This window comes from Coptis chinensis, chromosome 3 (genome assembly GCF_015680905.1).
Source record: "Coptis chinensis isolate HL-2020 chromosome 3, ASM1568090v1, whole genome shotgun sequence".
Classification (NCBI taxonomy): domain Eukaryota; kingdom Viridiplantae; phylum Streptophyta; class Magnoliopsida; order Ranunculales; family Ranunculaceae; genus Coptis; species Coptis chinensis.
The window spans coordinates 13,594,327-13,613,424 of NC_141458.1; the positions used below are offsets into that span (position 1 = coordinate 13,594,327).

Consider the following 19,098-nt stretch of genomic DNA (forward strand, 5'->3'; position numbering starts at 1 on the left):
CAACACCACTCTACCTTGAAAAGATAACAATTTGCCAGCCCAGCTTGATGCTTTCAATCTAACCTTATCTACCAATTGAGCCAAAGCTTGTTTAGTAATTATGCCATTAATGAGTGGTACACCAAGGTATTTTTCTGGTAATGCTTCTTCTTGAATCCCAAGTAACTCGACAGTGGCATTTCTTCTTGTGGGAGTCATGGGGCTCAAGAATATCTTGCATTTTCCCTTGCTTATGTACTGCCCAGCTGAATTCTGATATCTCTCAAGAAGAAGAAGTAAGTGTTTAAGACATCTTTTGTTCGCATTGCAAAATATCAAAATATCATCCGCAAACATGAGGTGAGGGGGCTTGTGTAGTTTGCATTTATGATCATCTTCTAGATTCTCCTCTGAGTTACAAGCCATTCCATTCCTTGACTGAGGCAGTCCTCAGCAAAAGCAAAGAGAAGTGGTGAAAGTGGGTCTCCCTGCTGGAGCCCCTTACTAGCTGTAAAGAAACCTTTTGGCCCTCCGTTGATCATCACTGAGACATTGTTGTTTGAAATTGCTCCTTGTACCCAAGATATCCATGTGTGAGAGAATCCAAATCTTGATAAAACTGCCCAAAGAAATTTCCAATCAAGAGTGTCAAAAGCCTCGGAAATATCCAATTTGAGAGCTATGTTTCCTCCATGTCTTTTGACTTTCAACTCATTAATCATTTCTGACGCCAATCCAATTGCTTCATGAGAATTTCTGTTCGAGATGAAACCATATTGTTCCTTTGAAACTATCCGTGTGGCAATTGGAGCCAGTCTTGAAGCTAGGATCTTGGTGATAACTTTATAGGAGAAATTGGAGAGGCAAATAGGTCGGAATTTATTCAACTGGTTTGTATTCCTTTCTTTTGGTATCAAAACTATAAAGTTTGAGTTGAAACTTGAGGGTGGTTTACTCTTAATGAAGAAGTATATCACAGCTCTGACTACATCTCTTCCAATAATGTTCCAGCAAACTTGATAGAAATGGCCATTGAAACCATCGGGTCTTGGTGTACTATCTGGGCATAGGTTAAAAACTACTTTTCTAATTTCTTCATGGTTCGACATCTTTGACATATCCTCATTCTCTTGCTCAGTTACAGTCTGTGGGATGAGCTGTAGGAGACCTTCATCTAAGTCCAGATTCTCTGCTCTGAATTTGTCTGTGTAGTGAGTTACAATGAAGTTGTTGATCTCCTCCTGCTCAGTTAGCATGTTACCTTGATAATCTTGCAGTTCCTTGATCATAGCTCTTGATTTTCTTATGTTAACAAGATTGTGGTAGTATTTTGTACTTCTATCAACCTCTTTATCCCATCGAGTTCTTGATCTTTATTTCCAATACACTGCCTCCTGCTCAAGCAAAGATTCCACCTGTAACTCTTGTTCTGCAATCTCTAAGGCCAGCATCCTCATTTTCATCTTGTTCAAATTGTTGTTGCAGGGCTTCCAAAGTTGCGGTCTCTTTGGCGATATTGGTACTGAGCATGCCAAATACATTCTTATTCCAGTGCTTAAGTTTTCTCTTCAGCCTCTTGAGCTTTTGTGCTAGAATGAAGAGAGAGTGTCCTGCTATAGGTGCCTTCCAGTTCTCCTCAACCACCCAAGAAATTCAGAGTGTTTAATCCACATGTTAAAGAAACGAAAAGGTGCATTCTTGGGCTTAGGAATAGAATCAATCCAACCAACTAGAGGGGACCTTTCTAAATCGTGTGCGGAATGCTTTATGTGTTTCATCCGTTTTCTTTGCCAAGTTGTAGAGAGTGTTTTTCCCTTCCTTCTCTTTAATCAGCAATTTATACTTCTCGACGAATAGAGTTGACATTTGTTCAAGGTTGTGATTGAGTGCTCAAGAAGCTTGTAAAACCATTTACTTGCACCTCCTTTCAATTGACATCTCGACGAACTAGTTCTTTGTACTGGTTTTGGTTGTAAGACGAGCTTTGTTTCAGCAACTGCTCAAGTCTTAGGTTATTTAGAGTAACGTACCCCAGGCGGTATGCGGACGTTATAAGGGTTTGGAGGCGGGTTATTAATGTTGTTGCCTTGATTGTTGTTGATACCTCATGGGTTTTTGTTGTTCCGCTGGATGTTTGGAGTTTTGGAACGTCTGTGGTTGTTGTGTCTTCTTCTTCGAGGTGGTGGGGTGTTGGAATTTCACCCCCAGTGTTGCTGGATGTTTCGGGTGGCGACGGTGAACGATGTTGTTCTCACCCCCAGTTCGTACTAGAGGAGGTGAATGATGGTCTCTCCCATCTGATTGGAAGTGGCCTCAGTTATAGTGTGATGTGGAACATCGATGGTTTTGAACTATTCGGTTCCAAACGGTGTTGCTATGAGTAGCACTACGGTAGCTTTCATGGGTTATGGATCAATCATCAATTATGTGAGCAAGTTGCAGGAGGGCGTTTTTCGAGTCTGTTTCGGAGGCGTTCGTTTTCTGTTCGGATTGGAGTAGCTGGCCATGTGGCATCCGGATCTGCTCGTTCTATTGTAGATTGGCTTCTGGTTACTGATTGCATTGATTGGTTTGTTGGTACTGTTGTTGTTGACACTGTTGTGGCATCGGTCGTCGAGGTCGACGTCAAATGTTATTGTTTTTATTTGCCTTAGCATTAGATTGATGGCCCTGCGGTAGGTCCATTATTTTGATGTTGAGCAGCTTGACCGTTTTGTTGTTGTGGGGCTTGAATATTTTGTTGGATTTGTTCTTGTTACCCATCTCAGGGTATGATTTTCATCAGAGGTTGATCTTCGGCTAGTTGACGGTTTATGTTTGACATATATCTGGTATGCATATAGCTTTTTGGAGAGAGAGTGGCTCTAAGTCGTGTTAGGAAAAGACCTAGAGATGGCGCCAATTTGTTTAAGGTAAACATGCCTAACCTAATGAAAGATGTAATGGAGGGGATGGTTGAGATGGGATCGGTGAGACTGGACTCCGAAGAGCTGCCTGCGTAGCCTTCATTATAGGATCAAGTCTCAAACAAGATGAATAATATGCTCAGTCTTGCTTACGTAGTTCAACTAGGGTTTGCTCTCATGTATTTATAGAGAACTTAGACCGTCTGTAGGAGTCCTAACGGGATTAGAAAACTTCATGTTCAGTCTCATCAAATTCTTTTAGAATATGCTAAATCAGTATTAGACATGTTTCCCAACTCTGTAAGGGCGGTTCCTTGTGTAGTAAATTTGGATTTGGGCTTGGGCTGCTCCTAGCTTAATCATCTAATTGACAAGGGCTAGACCTTGTTTGTTAATATATCATAACCATTGGGCTGTGATGGTGATTGAACCAACCAGGTTCATCCATGCCCATTACAATTAGGGCAAGTACCCGCTGGGGGCCTAAAAAGGAGGGTCCCAAACAACTGTGATCACGATGAAATGTGTTGAACATGCAGTAGATATTCATTGGGTAGGAATATTAGGTATTTATGACTGCAAAAAGAGTTTTTTTTTTTAAGTGGAAATTTTATTGATAATGATAACGAGTTTCAGAACAAGTGTGAAACAAGCTGTGCCGCAAGTCCTTTCTGATTATTAAATCCTATTCTTCTAAAAACGAACTTGTTAGAACCAAGGACCAAAATATCGAATTCGGACAATATATCATGTACCCCAAAAAACGAGATATATCGGATATATCGAAAATATCGGAGATATCCATTTTTTGTTGACCAGTCAAAATTTTATTTTGTATGTCGATATATCAGAAATATCGTCGATTATATCAGAAATATCGTTGATTATATCAGAAATATCGTTGACATATTAATAAAAATTGGTCAAAGTCAACAATTTATATCGGATATATCGTATATATTGGTCGATATATATCGGCAAAAACAAGATTCAATATTCGGTGGAGATATATCGAATATTTCCATCTCGTGTACCCCAAAAAACGAGATATATCGACGATATCTCAGAAATCTCGGTGATATTTTGGGCCTTGGTTAGAGCTAGCTATCATAACTAAAATTACTGTTCATAACTCTATAAAGTCTCTTGAGGAGCCGAATAGCTACCCTGTTGTTCTAAAAACCCAAATGTGTCGAAGCTGAATGGAATAAAACAATGCTAGTTAGCCCTACAAGCATCCTCATGCTTCTCCATCTTCCTTGTCGCCGCTCTCTTAGTTGCTTATCCCATCTCAAAGTCACCATTCCCCAGCCCTACTAACAGAGAGACTCCAGTTACATCAACGCATGCATGTTTTCCCTCAGACCAACTGTAAATCAAAATATCCGCAGGCCGAATTGTCGATCTGCCCTCATTCGGATTAGTAAGAAAGTTAATAGGAGCCTCTTTTTCACTTATACCCCAGCCCTCCAAAATGGATCACATAAAATGTGTCTAACATGATCATGTCGGTATTTAAAATCGGTAAAATGTCTACAATATGCTGCATGGTCCCCAAAGGCATCTAGTCTACTTTTTTTGCATACAAGGTAAATACCACCATCAGAGTACAGAGGGATCATAAGACGGTACCGGAGAATGGAATGATAGTATATATGATACTCCGGCCACCTGTGACATAAACTGTCAAAGTCACTCCATCATAATAGCAAATAAATAATTAAGACAAGCGTGCAACCAGCTGCGCCGCAAGTCCTTTATGAATGACAAATCATATCCTCCTAAATACAAAAACTCGTTAGAACCAGCTGTCATTACGTTACTGTCCATAACTTTCTACAATCTTTTAAGGATTTCAACAAATTGTTGTGCCAAGAAACCAAAAATGTTGAAATTGAATGGAATAAAACAATGATAATTAGTCCTACAAGCTTTTTCGTGCTTCTTAATCTTCCCTGACGCTGCTCTATTAGTTGCTTCTCCCTACTAATTAACGGAAGCGATGCTTTAGTTACATCAACACATGCATGCTTTCCCCTAGACTAATTGTAGATCAAGACATTCGCAGGCCTTCCCTCATTCGGATTAGTGAGAAAATTAACAAGGGCCTCATTCTTCTCTTGTATCCCAGCCCTCCAAAATTCATCACATAAAATGTCTCTAACCTGATCATGTCGGTATTCGGAACCTAGAAATTGTCTAGAATGTGCTGCATGGTCCCCGAAAGCATCCAGTCTACACTTTTTGCATGCAGGGTAGGGCTGTCAACGGGCCGGACCTGAATATGACACACCTAGGTCCAGGCCCAGCCCATAACATATATGAATTTTCGAGTCCAAGCTCGTTCTAGGTCCTATTGGACAAGGTAAGTTCGGATTCCGGCCAAGCCTAGGTCTGTTAGCAATACATGGAAACTATTTTTTTTCTTCTAAAAATTAATCAAATTTCTAAGTAGCAAGAGGCAAACCCTCATCTCTTGTGTGGCAAGCACAACACTAACCAACATTGCTTCCAATTTTCTATGTACACTATTAGTAAATATATTACTAATATTAACTATAAAACACACAAATCTAGCTACCATATATTTCGGGCCGGGCCATTATCAGACCGGACAGGGGTATGTCTAGACCTAGCCCAATAATCTTATCGGACTAAATGTAAAGTCTAAGTCCTTGTCTTATCGGTTCAGATTCAATCGGGCTTCGGGATTGTGCCGGCCCATTGACAACCTTAATACAGGGCACAAACCACCATCAAAGTACAAATGGACCATGAGACGGTACCGGAGAATAACATGATAATCCACCGACGACATATACTATCCAAGTCTCTCTATCGAAATAGCAAGTAGAAAATCTCTTGCATGTTTTGACTGTAAGCATCCAATGATTGTTTTTTGGCGAGTAGATAACTCAAACTCCCTCTCAAAACCAACAACAATCTTACCGTAGAAAGCTTCTACCAAAACTTTTTGAGGTTTTCAGGGGATAGTAGCATTCAGAGCCAAAGAATTAAGGTCAAAATTGTGTAGACAGATATGCAATACACTGCTAAGATCATAAAAAGTCTCACCCATAGGCACTAGACCACAACTCCTAAGAATGTGGTTCTGAAGCTCAAAAGTTTGAAAACGGGAGACCACAAAAGAAAATGTAGAGACTTTAGTGGCACAATAGATACCTAACCCACCAAAACATAATGGAAGTGTTGCTAATTAAATGCCACTGCAAATCACCAAAGCCAGGACAATTAGAAACTATAATACCATGAAAAACAATACGAAGATGTCGGTCGAAAGTCTTAGCTGCCTCACTAAATAAGGATGGTGCCATTTTGCTTATTCAAGGGGTGGCTCAATTAAGTCTGTAATTTACCATGAACTAAAAGCAATTCAAATGGGGTTGTCAGAATGCCTTTCCATGAACTTTACAAAGGCTATAGTGAATTCTGACTCTTTAAGGGCAATCCAAATTTTGAAAGGAATGGAAAATTCACCTTGGAGTTGCTGGAACTTAGTCTCACTGATCAAAAGACTATGTACCTCTATGGAGGAGATTACTTTCAAACATGTATTCAGAGAAGTGAATAGGGCGGCTGATCATTTAGCTAGCTAAACTTTCAACAGACGGTAATGTAAACACATGTGGTTTTCTACCCTCCATTGTGTAAAACCCTCTCTAAAATAGTACAGGATGATGTAAGTTTATCCTATTTAAGATTCTAATACAGGTGGAGGTCTACCAAACCTCAAAGAACATTCACGAAAAAAAAAAGGATGCATTTTTTTTTTTTTTTTTTTTTTTCTAAATTAGCAAAATTATATTAGGAATGAGATATAAGTTACAAGCAGTTTGTTTTGGGCAGTCATGTGTTGACTCCCAAGTTCAATCAAATCTGAAGTAAACAGCTCCTGGAGCTTCCTACTTAGTAATCAAATAGGGTTTCCCAGCATATGTTTCTAAACTCTAAAATGGTAAACTAGTTGGATGTCATGCAACTTGATCTGCAGAGAAATTTGCCTCCCTCCATGCATTTGAAATGAGGCAATATTCCAAACTCTCTAGGCACCTATTCCGCCCAATCGTGTATCATGAACCAATAAAGTTGAGAAGTACGAAAGGCAGTAATCGCGACTATTGCAGAAAGAGCTTGATCTCTCTGTAGAGTCTGAATCCATTGGCACTGTAATTTGAGTTTCATCTCGTTTGCATTATCTTCTTCATCTTCCAATCGTCCCGAAAATCTCTATAACACACTTAGAATCTCTGATTTCACCTAACATCCAATTTTTCCCATACACCATTTCCATATATATATATATATAAGAGCAGGTTCCATTTACCATATTTTTTATACCATAGTTTATACCACACCCCCCCCCCCCTACAAGTTGAGTTAAGTGCTAATAATTTGTGGATATGATCAACTAACCATTGATAACATCACCATAAAAATTTGTCTCATTTAGAAATCTCTAACCTAGTTAAAAATCGTTATCAAATTTGATTTTTTTTAAATGGCTCAAAGTTTACGATTTTGCAATCATTTTTTCACATAGTTAAACATTATCAAATTAGTTGAAATTTTGTAGTGATGATTTTCATGGTTTGTGGATATGATCTACTAACCATTGATAACATCTCCACAAAAATTTGTCTCATTTAGAAATCTCTAACCTAGTTAAAAACAGTTCTCAATTTTGATTTTTTTTAAACGGCTTAGATTTTTCGATTTTGCAATCATCTTTTGACATAGTTAAACATTATCAAATGAGTTAAAATTTAGTAGAGATGATCTTCATGGTTAGTTGAACACATCCACAAAAAATTAGGTTATAATTCACATTGTACGTAAAGTTGTAGGGCATGGTATAAACTATGGAATAAAAATTAGGTGTGGTAAACAGAATCGGCTTGCTTATATATATATATATAGTCATTCCCTAAAAAGTAGCTACTTAAGTTAACTTAAAATAAGTACGTAGGTAAAACTTCACTTAGAAAATGAATTCAACCCCAACGTTTTGTGGATATGATATGGTCACTATAAATTTCAGCTCATTTGGAAACCTTGAACATTGGTAAAAAATTATTGCAAAAACTCAATATTTCTGGACCGTTAGATTTCTTTTTAAAGATGACAACAATTTTTATCTATATTAGAGATTTCCAAATGAGTTGAAATTTTGTGGAGATGATCTTTATAGTGAGTGCTTCATAACCACAAAAAATTAGGTTTCAATTCATTTTCTAGGTGGCCTTCTAATAGTAGCTTGTCCTTCTCTTATTAATTATTATTTTTAACGACATTCTCGTTTTAAAGAACTAGGTCATGTACCATGGGATTGAGATGCCTACCAGTAGAGGTTTCTATCATCTTTTGGTGGGATTGGATAACTCAGGCGAGATACCATGGGAATTACAATCAAGATGGAACAGTTACCTCTTTCACATCTATTAGCTTCACTCATATATGGAGAGAAACCAACATCTCATACTAAGGCCGACTCTAGGCCCCCCAATTAGGTTCAGTAAAAAGCCCCTCAAATACTACTTATATGTCCATACCCTTCTGCTAGCTCAAGCCAATGACTTACATAGTCCAAACCTAATAATTAACTCCTCTATTTGGTAGATTCTAAGCTTGTATACATGGTTCAAGCCCAAATAATCAAATAAATATTCAAGAAATTGGTCCCAATGCCCATTTTTTAGTGAAAATTAATCACTCTCAAAACCATCGATTTTTTTAATCGCTCTCAAGGACAAATTTTGGGTGAAAATAACCCGAAAAATTAATTTTCGAGTGAAAATAACTCTAAATGACAAATGGCCCGGATTTAAAATAAATATTTTCCGATTTTACCTTTTTTTTGTCGTTTTGTTATGAACAATGAATGTTCATACCTTATACTGATGTATGAACAATGATTGTTCATATCCAAATAGGTGAACATACCTCATATAATATATTGATGTATGAACAATGATTGTTCATAGCTCATGTTGAGGTATAAATAATGATTGTTCATACTTTAATAGGTGTTCTTACTGATCATACATTATGGATAGGATTGTTCATACCCCAAAAGAAGTATGAACAATGATTGTGTATTAACCCCATTTATACCCTTTAACCTCACACCTCCACTCTCCTCGGTCCATTCACGAAAATGAAACTCCCTCTCTTTTGAACCTCTCAGCTGAACCCATTTGGGGCTGCCTACGTACCCCCGACTTCCCGGAGGATCAAGCTGTCTCATAGTTCTCCTTCTCCTCCTCTTTTCACTGCTGCCTCCATTTCTTTACCTCCTCTTTCTCTCTCTCCTCCCCCTCCTTTAGGTCAAAGTTACTGGGCCTTTTCTCTTTGGGCCCATCTCTTGGGCCCAATACCATCCGAGGCCCACTTGTCTCTCTATTGCTCCTCTTACCTATGATGCCCGTGGTCATGACTCTGGCTTACACAAATGCCCCCTCTCGGGTCCGTCGATGAAGACGGTGGACCCGAGAAGACCTTGACTCGCCAAGCGCCAGGGCCTCAAAACTCAAACAAATATACCCAAGATGTGTCCTTTCTAGAGAGATTTCGGCAGAACCTCCCCTGTACTTCCAACATTTCATAAACATAATAACCTGTCATAACCTGAACATTTAACAAGAATACAGCCAAACCAAATATAAAACCTTGTGCCTCAGTCATACGCCCAACTCCTAAAAGATATATTAATTCGTAGAACCAGCTACTTGACCATCTCGACCAATGCCAGTTAAGTCAAGTAACCAATCCTCGAATAAGAAGAAAACTATAAATATACAAACAACATTCCATAAACTTTACTATACGACTTATACAATGCAACTAACATACATCTCCACGTTACCAGATCAGTCTCAACAAATATCTAACCTTACATATTCCAAATACACCCATACACAAAGGATGGATTAATGTCAGATCACTTGAGTAACAAACTAATATCGACTCAACAAATTAAAGAAATGAAGATATCTCTAATCTTGCACCCATGTGCATACAAACATGACTAGAAATAATGACGCCCATAACAATAAATATTCAAGTTATAGTAAAACTTACTCTCTGTGTAATTCCCGCATTTGCTTATTTATAAACAAATGACATACGTAAAGATCCAATATTAAACATATCACACCGATCAAACTAAGCACGCTTTAACATCATAAATCATAAACAAAGAACTCTACGGAATGGGTACTTGCCTAGGGAAGCCTCCCGGCATAGCCGCTTCCCTTTCAGGGATCAAGCCATACGTAGTTCTTCCATCTCATACTAATACACCAGGATACCAAACTCAAAGAATACTATGTCCTAGAAGTATTCAATCACCAAGAATAAAATTTAACAATAGTCATGCGCACACTAAAACCTTAGCTATAAAAGCCATGGGCAATGAGCTATACACTCCTGTACATACCACACCATTAGAGCATGAAAGAGGATGATTAATACAACTAAACAAACAAACGATCACCTATATAGCCACCGCTTGACTAAAATATTTGGTCGTACCACCAATCAACTTGATTTTAGTGGTTAGCAACATGCATTTTGAACATGTCACCACCATATCGATAATGACAAAACAAGGCCCAAAAACTCAAATTTGGGGTTTACATGACCTCTCCGGTACTCATACTTGAATTCTAAACCTTCGCCGTACCATGACTTGATCTCATGTTCTTTGTGTGTTCCTCCGACAACCTCAAGTTGCTTCCGCGAATGGCTCATCCCCTCCGCTGTCTTAGAGACGTTGGGGGCAGCTCAGTTTGCCCCCAAGTTGAATCCGGACATCCTCGTCCGCGAAGGGCTCCTCCCCTCCGCTGCCTTGGAGATGTTGGGGCAACTCAGTTTTCCCCCAAGTTAACTATGGATATGTTGGAGGCTGCTGAGTTTGCCCAGGCAACTCAGTTTGCCTCCAAGTTGACTATGGAGATGTTGGAGGCCGCAGAGTTTGCCCGGGCCACTCAGCTTGCCCCCAAGTTGCCTCTGGAGATGTTGGGGCCACTGAGTTTGCCCGGACCACTTAGCTTGCACCCAAGTTGCCTCTGGAGATGTTGGGGGCCACTAAGTTTGCCCGGGCCACTCAGCTTGCCCCCAAGTTGCCTCTGGAGATGTTGGGGCCACTGAGTTTGCCCAGGTCACTCAGCTTGCACCCAAGTTGCCTCTGGAGATGTTGGGGGCCGCTGAGTTTGCCCTAGCTACTCAGCTTGCCCCCAAGTTGCCTCTGGAGATGTTGGGGCCACTCAGCTTGCACCCAAGTTGCCTATGGAGATGTTGGGGCCGCTTAGTTTGCCCGAGCCACTCAGCTTGCACCCAAGTTGCCTATGGAGATGTTGGGGCCGCTGAGTCTGCCCGGGCCACTCAGCTTGCACCCAAGTTGCCTATGGAGATGTTGGGGCTACTGAGTTTGCCCAGGCCACTCAGCTTGCACCCAAGTTGAATATAGAGATATTGGGGGCCGCTGAGTTTGCCCAGGCCACTGAGCTTTCCCCCAACTTGCTTATGGAGATGTTGGGGCCGCTGAGTTTGCCCAGGCCACTCATCTTGCACCCAAGTTGCCTTTGGAGATGTTGGGGCCGCTGAGTTTGCCCGGGCCACTCAGCTTGCACCCAAGTTGACTATGGAGATGTTGGGGGCCGCTGAGCATGCCCGTGCAACTCAGTTTGCCCCCAAGTTGAATTCGGACCACGCTGTTCGCTGTCTTTGGCCTCATCGTCCGCGAAGGGTTCATCCCCTCTGCTGCCTTGGAGATCTTTCTCTTTCTCTGTAACCTGAAACTTTCATATTTGAGTTTTGCACGCATAACACGTGAGTTTAACGACGAACATTAGTTCAGCATAAGCATTTGCATACAAATATAACGGCGATCATACGCTCCAAATGGTGTACATCCTATCTTACCCTGAGGTGTATGGCCACGTTACCCATCCGGGTCCGTAGACACCTAGATAACTTAGCGCTAATAGGTCTGCAGAATATCACGAGGTTTGGGGGATAACCCAACTCTATTCCCATATATATCTCTACCAAGGATGGGGACAAGACTTGTCTGCCCCCAGTGCAACACTAGTTGACGACTGAGTCACCACTCGTCCGTCTATTATGTTCATGACGGCAAAATAAGAAGTTACCTGCCGCGGTATGTCTCTGCATCACTTTTGTAATCAACTTACTATTTGTATTCGAATGCTCCAATCCGTCAATCTCAGCCCCAAACTCTGGATCTCCTTATTCCTCTGCCTCAAAACTTCATAGTCGTCAATGTCTACCACTGCCTCTTCTGCCTTCTATGGTTGTTGTACTTCAGTCTAAGAAGAATGTTAGAAGCTTCTTCCAGTACGGGTCAGACTATTCTGAGTACCACCTCTCATCTTGGGTTCTTCTGGATCTCCAAGTTATTCGTTGCATGCATTTCGCCTTCATATCACTATGTCCCCTTCATGAATGACTCCCTTTTTCACATGTACATAGAACAAACATCTTTACGCGCGTTTCGCCAAACATTCCTTATGCACTTACATTGGCTGTGAAACACAACTATGATTTCTCCGGACTTTATGTGGAGGCCAAGATTCAATCTCCAATACATACAAGTGACTCAAGCTACAAAATATAACATTAGCATTTTTTTTTCTAACCCACACAAATTGAGTGACAAAATGTAACCAAGATGAAAAGTATCGTTTATTAAAGATGAATCTACCCATGAGTAGAAAGGTTCATGATAACAAAGAAATATTTAATATCGAAATTTACTGATGCATATAAGAGTATATGCATCATCAATCTATTATGGGCCCCTCTAATCAGAGAAATCAAATCCGTATGCAACATCCATATACTTTAAGAAGAATTGTCCACAAAATCATTGGGGGTTCTAAGAATTCTTTCAGTATATAAGTAAACTAGAACCTGCTCCAGTACAATTTCAACCTTGAAGCCATTGGTGTTTCACAAGTAATCACACATTTGTATGGTAAGAGAGAATGACAATACAATTCAAGATGGAGGAAGAAGCAAGCACTAAATTTTTGAAGGTTGTTAAACTAATATAGTGAACTGGAGCCAAAACTAGAAAAATCTAACATTTGTGACTAATAAATAGACTTTGAGCACACTTGTAATTCAAAGATACGTTGTCCTTACCAAACATGTATTAATCAAGCAGGTTCATGGAGGGCTAGCATATATTTTAATCAATGAATGCTACATAACATGATTTCCCTAGGAAAGAAACACTAAAGACATCGTAACCAAACTAATTAAGATCGATTACTTCTTCACAAAAAGCAACAATTAACTTATTACTAATGATGGAATGGCAAAACCATTCCAAATACTCATGCTCCTACCCAAAATGCACAAAGTTAAATGCACTAACAACTCTCCAAAATCCATTTTTCTTCCAATCTAAGCTTTCATAAACCCACTAGTCCACAAACGTGACTGTGTAGCTCAGTAACCTTACTACGATTGGTAGAGATGCTGCATACATATATGACAATATCATGGAAAAATGTAGCATATTAATAAAAAGGGCTTCCAAACCCGACCATCGAGTGCGAAGATAGATACCACTGCGATAAATGAAAATAGCATGTACCGTAGATACGAATCAGTTGTCGAACTACAATTTGTGCCTCCATGGTTATAAGGATGACCAAGTACTTAGCCGCGGCAAAGTGGAACGACCATTCTTGCAAAACAAACAAGAAAGACTGTAACAAGATACTGAGAACACCATGTAAGAGGCTTCCATTTAATTTCCACACTAGAGTTGTTCATCCTTTTGGCATTAAGGGGTTCTTTTGAAATATCACAACTAGCCCCTTTCATCCTCAACTTTTGAATACATCTAACAAGTGCCTGGTTATCACTTCTCTCCCTCGTCAACTGTCTCGACCTCTTCCAATACCTACAAAACTCCATATACAATCACCAGTGGCTTCACCAACCGAGCTACTGGACGCTTTTGAATTTGGGTAATGGACTACCTTTAGTGCAGATATCCCTTTTAGTACATTTAGACCCCGGAAGCTCAGGCCCCATATCCTTTCTAAATCCAGCATCAATATTGTCTCTATTTCCATATCCATTCCAGCACAAACATAAGCTGCTCACCCCATCAATTCCATCACAACCAATTTTCTATCACCAAGTCCTTGGATCTTTAAAACCATCGATGATAGTAAACAGGACGATTCCTAAAAAGCTTACCAGTACGGCTTTTGTCAACAATATAAAGCCTCAAGCCAATGGACTGCTGGCCATTCCTCGGGAACCATAAATGTCGGCTACTGACCGGGCCTTGCTTGCCCTCCCCCTGACTGACAGTCGTTAGTCTATTCCTTTGACAAACTTGTTGATCCTGGTCATTACTTATGCAAAGAGGCTATGCTGGAAGCCAATAGTGGATGATTGGGAAGTGAATACTTATATCGATGTTCATGACTTCAACCCTTCTCCTCTCAATGTGATAGAAACCAAACTTCTTACCCTGCCACCTCACCAAAAGCAGATGGGGATTTGATGGACAAAAAGCCAGCGGATAAACAAATGATCAGATCAGATATAAATGTCTCTTGGAACTCATTGATCAAGTTCTCAAAGTTGATAAATGTCTCAAAGACCATTCATCATCGTAAACAAGAGCCCAAATATAGAAATGAGTCAGTTTACTCTCCGCGTAATACAAAGATTCATCCGATGCGCCCAAGAGTCCAACTCCCTCGAAGGGAGCAGTAGGCAGTTCCATAAAATGATTAGTTCTCTCTCCTATTCTCTGGAAAGGTCCCACCTTTCTCTAGTTTTCCTAAACCCCAAATAGTGTTCGCGGCCACATTTTTCCCACCCCCATCTCTCTACTCATCGATTATCCCCACAGACGGTGCCATTGTATTAACCCTGTTTATACCCTTTAACCTCACACCTCCACTCTCCTCGGTCCATTCACAAAAATGAGACTCCCTCTCTTTTGAACCTCTCAACTGAACCCATTTGGGGCTGCCTACGTACCCCCGACTTCCCGGAGGATCAAGCTGTCTCGTAGTTCTCCTTCTCCTCCTTTTTTCACTGCCGCCTCCATTTCTTCACCTCCTCTTTCTCTCTTTCCTCCCCCTCCTTTAGGTCAAAGTCACTGGGCCTTTTCTCTTTGGGCCCATCTCTTGGGCCCAATACCATCCGAGGCCCACTTGTCTCTCTATCGCTCCTCTTACCTGTGATGTCCGTGGTCATGACTCTAGCTCACACAGATTGTTCACACCTATCCATGTATGAACAGTAGTGATTGTTCATCATAGCCTAAATAGGTATGAACAATGATTAATTGTTCATTCTCCAATAAGTGTTCTTATTGATCATACACTATGTTAAGGTATATATGAACATTGATTATTCATACCCCAAATAGGTATGAACAATGATTGTTCATATTCTAATAAATGTTCTTATTGATCATACATTATGTTGAGGTATGAACATTGATTGTTCATACCCCAAATAGGTATGAACAATAATTGTTCATATGAACATTGATTGTTCATATCCAAAATATGTACAAACAATGATTGTTCATAGCTCATGTTGATGTATGAACAGTGATTGTTCATACCCCAAATAGGTATGAACCTACAATGATTGTTCATACTCCAACAAGTATTCTTATTGATCATACATTATGTTGAGGTATGAACATTAATTATTCATACTTCAACAAGTATTCTTATTGATCATACATTATGTTGAGGTATGAATATTGATTATTCATAACCCCAAATATGTATGAACAATAATTGTTAATGATTGTTCATAGCTCATGTTGAGGTATAAATAGTGATTGTTCATACTCCATTAGGTGTTTTTACTGATCATATATTAAGTTGAGGTATGAACAGTGATTGTTCATAACTCATGTTAAGGTATGAACAATGATTGTTCATACTATATAGGCCAGACCGTTTTTAATTTTGGGTCAAGGGTATATTTGACATTTCATCTACCCCGTCTTTGTGAGTGATTAAAAAAAAATGGGTCCTTTAGAGTTACTTTTTCCCCCGATCTATCCTAGAGAGTCTCTCCCTGATAAATATTCAAGAAATGGGGCTTAGCCCCTTGGTTTGAATCCGGATGAGTGTAAACCCCTTCCTATCGGCCCATATCACATAACCTCCCTATTTATCGGCCCATATCACAAAAACTCCCTGCTTTCTAATAACAGCGACATTCCAGTCCGATTTCTATTTCCTATTTTATTTTATTACCCGTTTTACCCTTTTTCCATATTAATCAAAATTTCGACCAAGAAGAACACCGATTCATCTGGATAACACGATTTGACCTATTTTATTTCTCAATTGAGAAAAACACCGATTCATCTGCTTGGATAACCCGATTTGATTTCCTTTGTAACGATTGGTTCTTTTGTTGTTTAATATTGTGTATGTTTAATATGTAGAAAGTTGCCAAAACAAAGGAGAAAACGAAAGAGATATTGTCAAAACAAGCTGTTAAAATTGCAAAACAAGCTGAGGAACATGAAAGATTTATTACCAAGGTGTGTGTTTGTTTCTTTATAGATTTTTTCTTGTTAAAGTTTCGATTTTGGAATTGTTTGGGCTGATGGGCAAGCTTCAGATGGAATAATTTTGTTTGATGGTTTGTTAATTGTGTAGGTGACCCATCTATGTGGAGTTCTTGGCTTAGGCACATTTTGCTTCTTGTTGGGTGCAAGTGAGTAAGAAGTTTATTTGAAAGGAGAAATGTGTTTGTTAACAAACTATTTACTTGTAACTTTCTTGGTTTCAGGACCACAAGATATTTCGTATGTATACTGTTTGTTTTTCGTCACGTTCGTTCCTCTCCGATGGATATACTATCGATTCATGAAATGGCATTACTATCTTCTGGTGAGCAGTTTTATGTCTCAAGTAATTTGGTAATAGTGTACTTATTGACCTTGGTGTATTCTGAAAGTTCCATAAACTGGTAGGGAGTTCATCTAGAAAAGAAAATCTATAATTCCCGATACGAAAAGAAGTTCAAATTAAGACTAACCGCATCGTCATTCATCATCCTGCTTTTGTCTGAGTTTTATAAAGTAATTGTGTTGTACTTGTAATGATTTTGATAAGCTAGATAAGGAAGCCATTTCAAATTGTTTGAATCCTACTGTGACTATATGCAAAGAGTAGGCCAAACGTAGGCAAAAGTAGACAACAGATAAATGCTTATTGTATAGAAAAATACTATTTTATTTATCTAGGGATCTTATATTGTCTCATGATTGCAATTGTATTTTTGTAGGATTTTTGCTACTATGCCAATACAATTTTCTTGGTCATGCTTCTCTTGTTTCCAAGAAATGAAAAGTTTTTCATGGTTTGCTTCTCCTTTACAGAGGTAGGTATACTGCCACTCTTTACACATCTACTATGTATGGATGATTTGCGTAGATCATGTTTTTGATGATATAAACTTCTGAATGCTACAACAAGGACCATTGGCGTGGGCATTGATTGTGTGGCGATGTAGCCTTGTTTTCAGTTCTCTCAACAAACTTGTTAGTGTCTTAATACATCTTTTACCTGGTGAGTTCCTCTCTATCAAGCTATCTTTCTTGCTTCGAAGCACTCGGTTAGAGTTTGAAGTCTAATAATAAAAAGATGAATTTTTTATTTTTAATTTTTTTTATTAGGTTGGAATTAGAAGAGAAGCCAACTATACATGCGAATTCTTCAAATGACGACAATGTTGGTTCTGATAATATTGTCTCTTTCAAAGGGATTGAGTCCAGAGAGAAGATCTCTGAAAGTGACCAGAGTTGTGAACTGAGACAGATTGCTGCTCATGTGGATACCTTTGTTAAGGAAGAGATTCAGACTCCAAAAACAGAAAATGTAACCAATGCTATCTCTTTTTCTGCTGATGAAGAGACAAAGAGAGAAATTAAGAATGGATGACCGATACTTCGGATGTAATTTGAATTGGAAGAAAAAGATTCTCAGAACTTACATGTTCCGGCCTTGATGTGAACATTGATGAAGGCTCTAGTAGTCGAGGGATGTGGTCAAGGAGCACGAAGTGTTGGAAATTCGGGATAAACAAAAGAAAGAAGAGTCTCCTTCAATTGGGAATTTGGCGATTCTAGTTTAAATAGGGACCCCGAAATTCTACCTGCTGTAGAACCTATTCAAGCTCCTCTTTCTCGTCGTCGGGCTGGCCTTGGTGGCGCTGCTCCATTGATTGCTCATTTTGATGTTATATAGACACATTTTGTAAAACTATATTTATAGTCATTGAATTTTTATAGACGTTTTTTTGACATTTGAGTTCTAACCAGATGACGCGGGTTATGGAAATATGAATTTACATATGCAAATATGAAGTTACATATGTACATACAAATTTACATATGCAAATATGAAATTTCATAGACATTTTTTCTGACAACTGACAGGTGACACAGGTTATGTAAATATAAATTTAAATTTTCTTATGAAAAAAAATTTCATATGAAAATTTAAATTTAAATAGGTTAAGAAAACTGTGTAATTTTATATTGTCATATGTAAATACAAATTTACATAGGATGACGTCAGCCCGGTTTGTCCTTAAGCCGAAATTATAAGTAAAGATTGATGACGTCAGCCCGGTTTTTACAGGGGTATTTTGGTCTGTTTGGGTATTTTAAAAAAATAGAGAGTTTTTATGGATTAGTACGTAATGAGGGGGTTTTTATGCTGGTTATGTATCAACTAGGGAGATTAAAACCAAAATATGGATAAATATTTCAATAGATTCTTAAAAATGAAGAGGGCACTAGTGGGATTCAAACCCTGGTGGTCAACGTAAAATGGAAAGCTCAAACCCACGCACTAAACCAAACTGAATACAACCGAAAATATTGAATAGCTTTGTTTGAATATAATAGGCCCCATTTTTTAGGTTTGCCTTGGTCCCCCAGGAACTCAGAGCCGGCCTGCTACGAACACACTTGCTAAAGCTGGAACTGGTCTTCTAGTCGAGGGGAGTATGTGTAAGAAAGCACATGGTTACACAAATGAACATTTTAGTAGACTATATTAATCAGACTCCTAGATAGAGATATTTAAGGATAGTCATGAGCTTGTAACTGAGAAATTGAAATTGCCAATATTTTCAACTTACCGAGCCA

At 39.1% G+C, this 19,098-nt stretch overlaps 1 long non-coding RNA gene across 1 annotated transcript; it reads left to right on the plus strand.

Moving 5' to 3' along the window:
• Positions 1 to 16,234: 16,234 nt before the first annotated feature.
• On the plus strand, positions 16,235 to 17,335 carry LOC147508071 (uncharacterized). The gene is made up of 4 exons (XR_015216296.1): positions 16,235 to 16,479; positions 16,598 to 16,655; positions 16,731 to 16,831; positions 17,229 to 17,335. It is a non-coding gene; the product is annotated as an uncharacterized LOC147508071 (long non-coding RNA).
• The last annotated feature ends 1,763 nt before the right edge of the window (positions 17,336 to 19,098 follow it).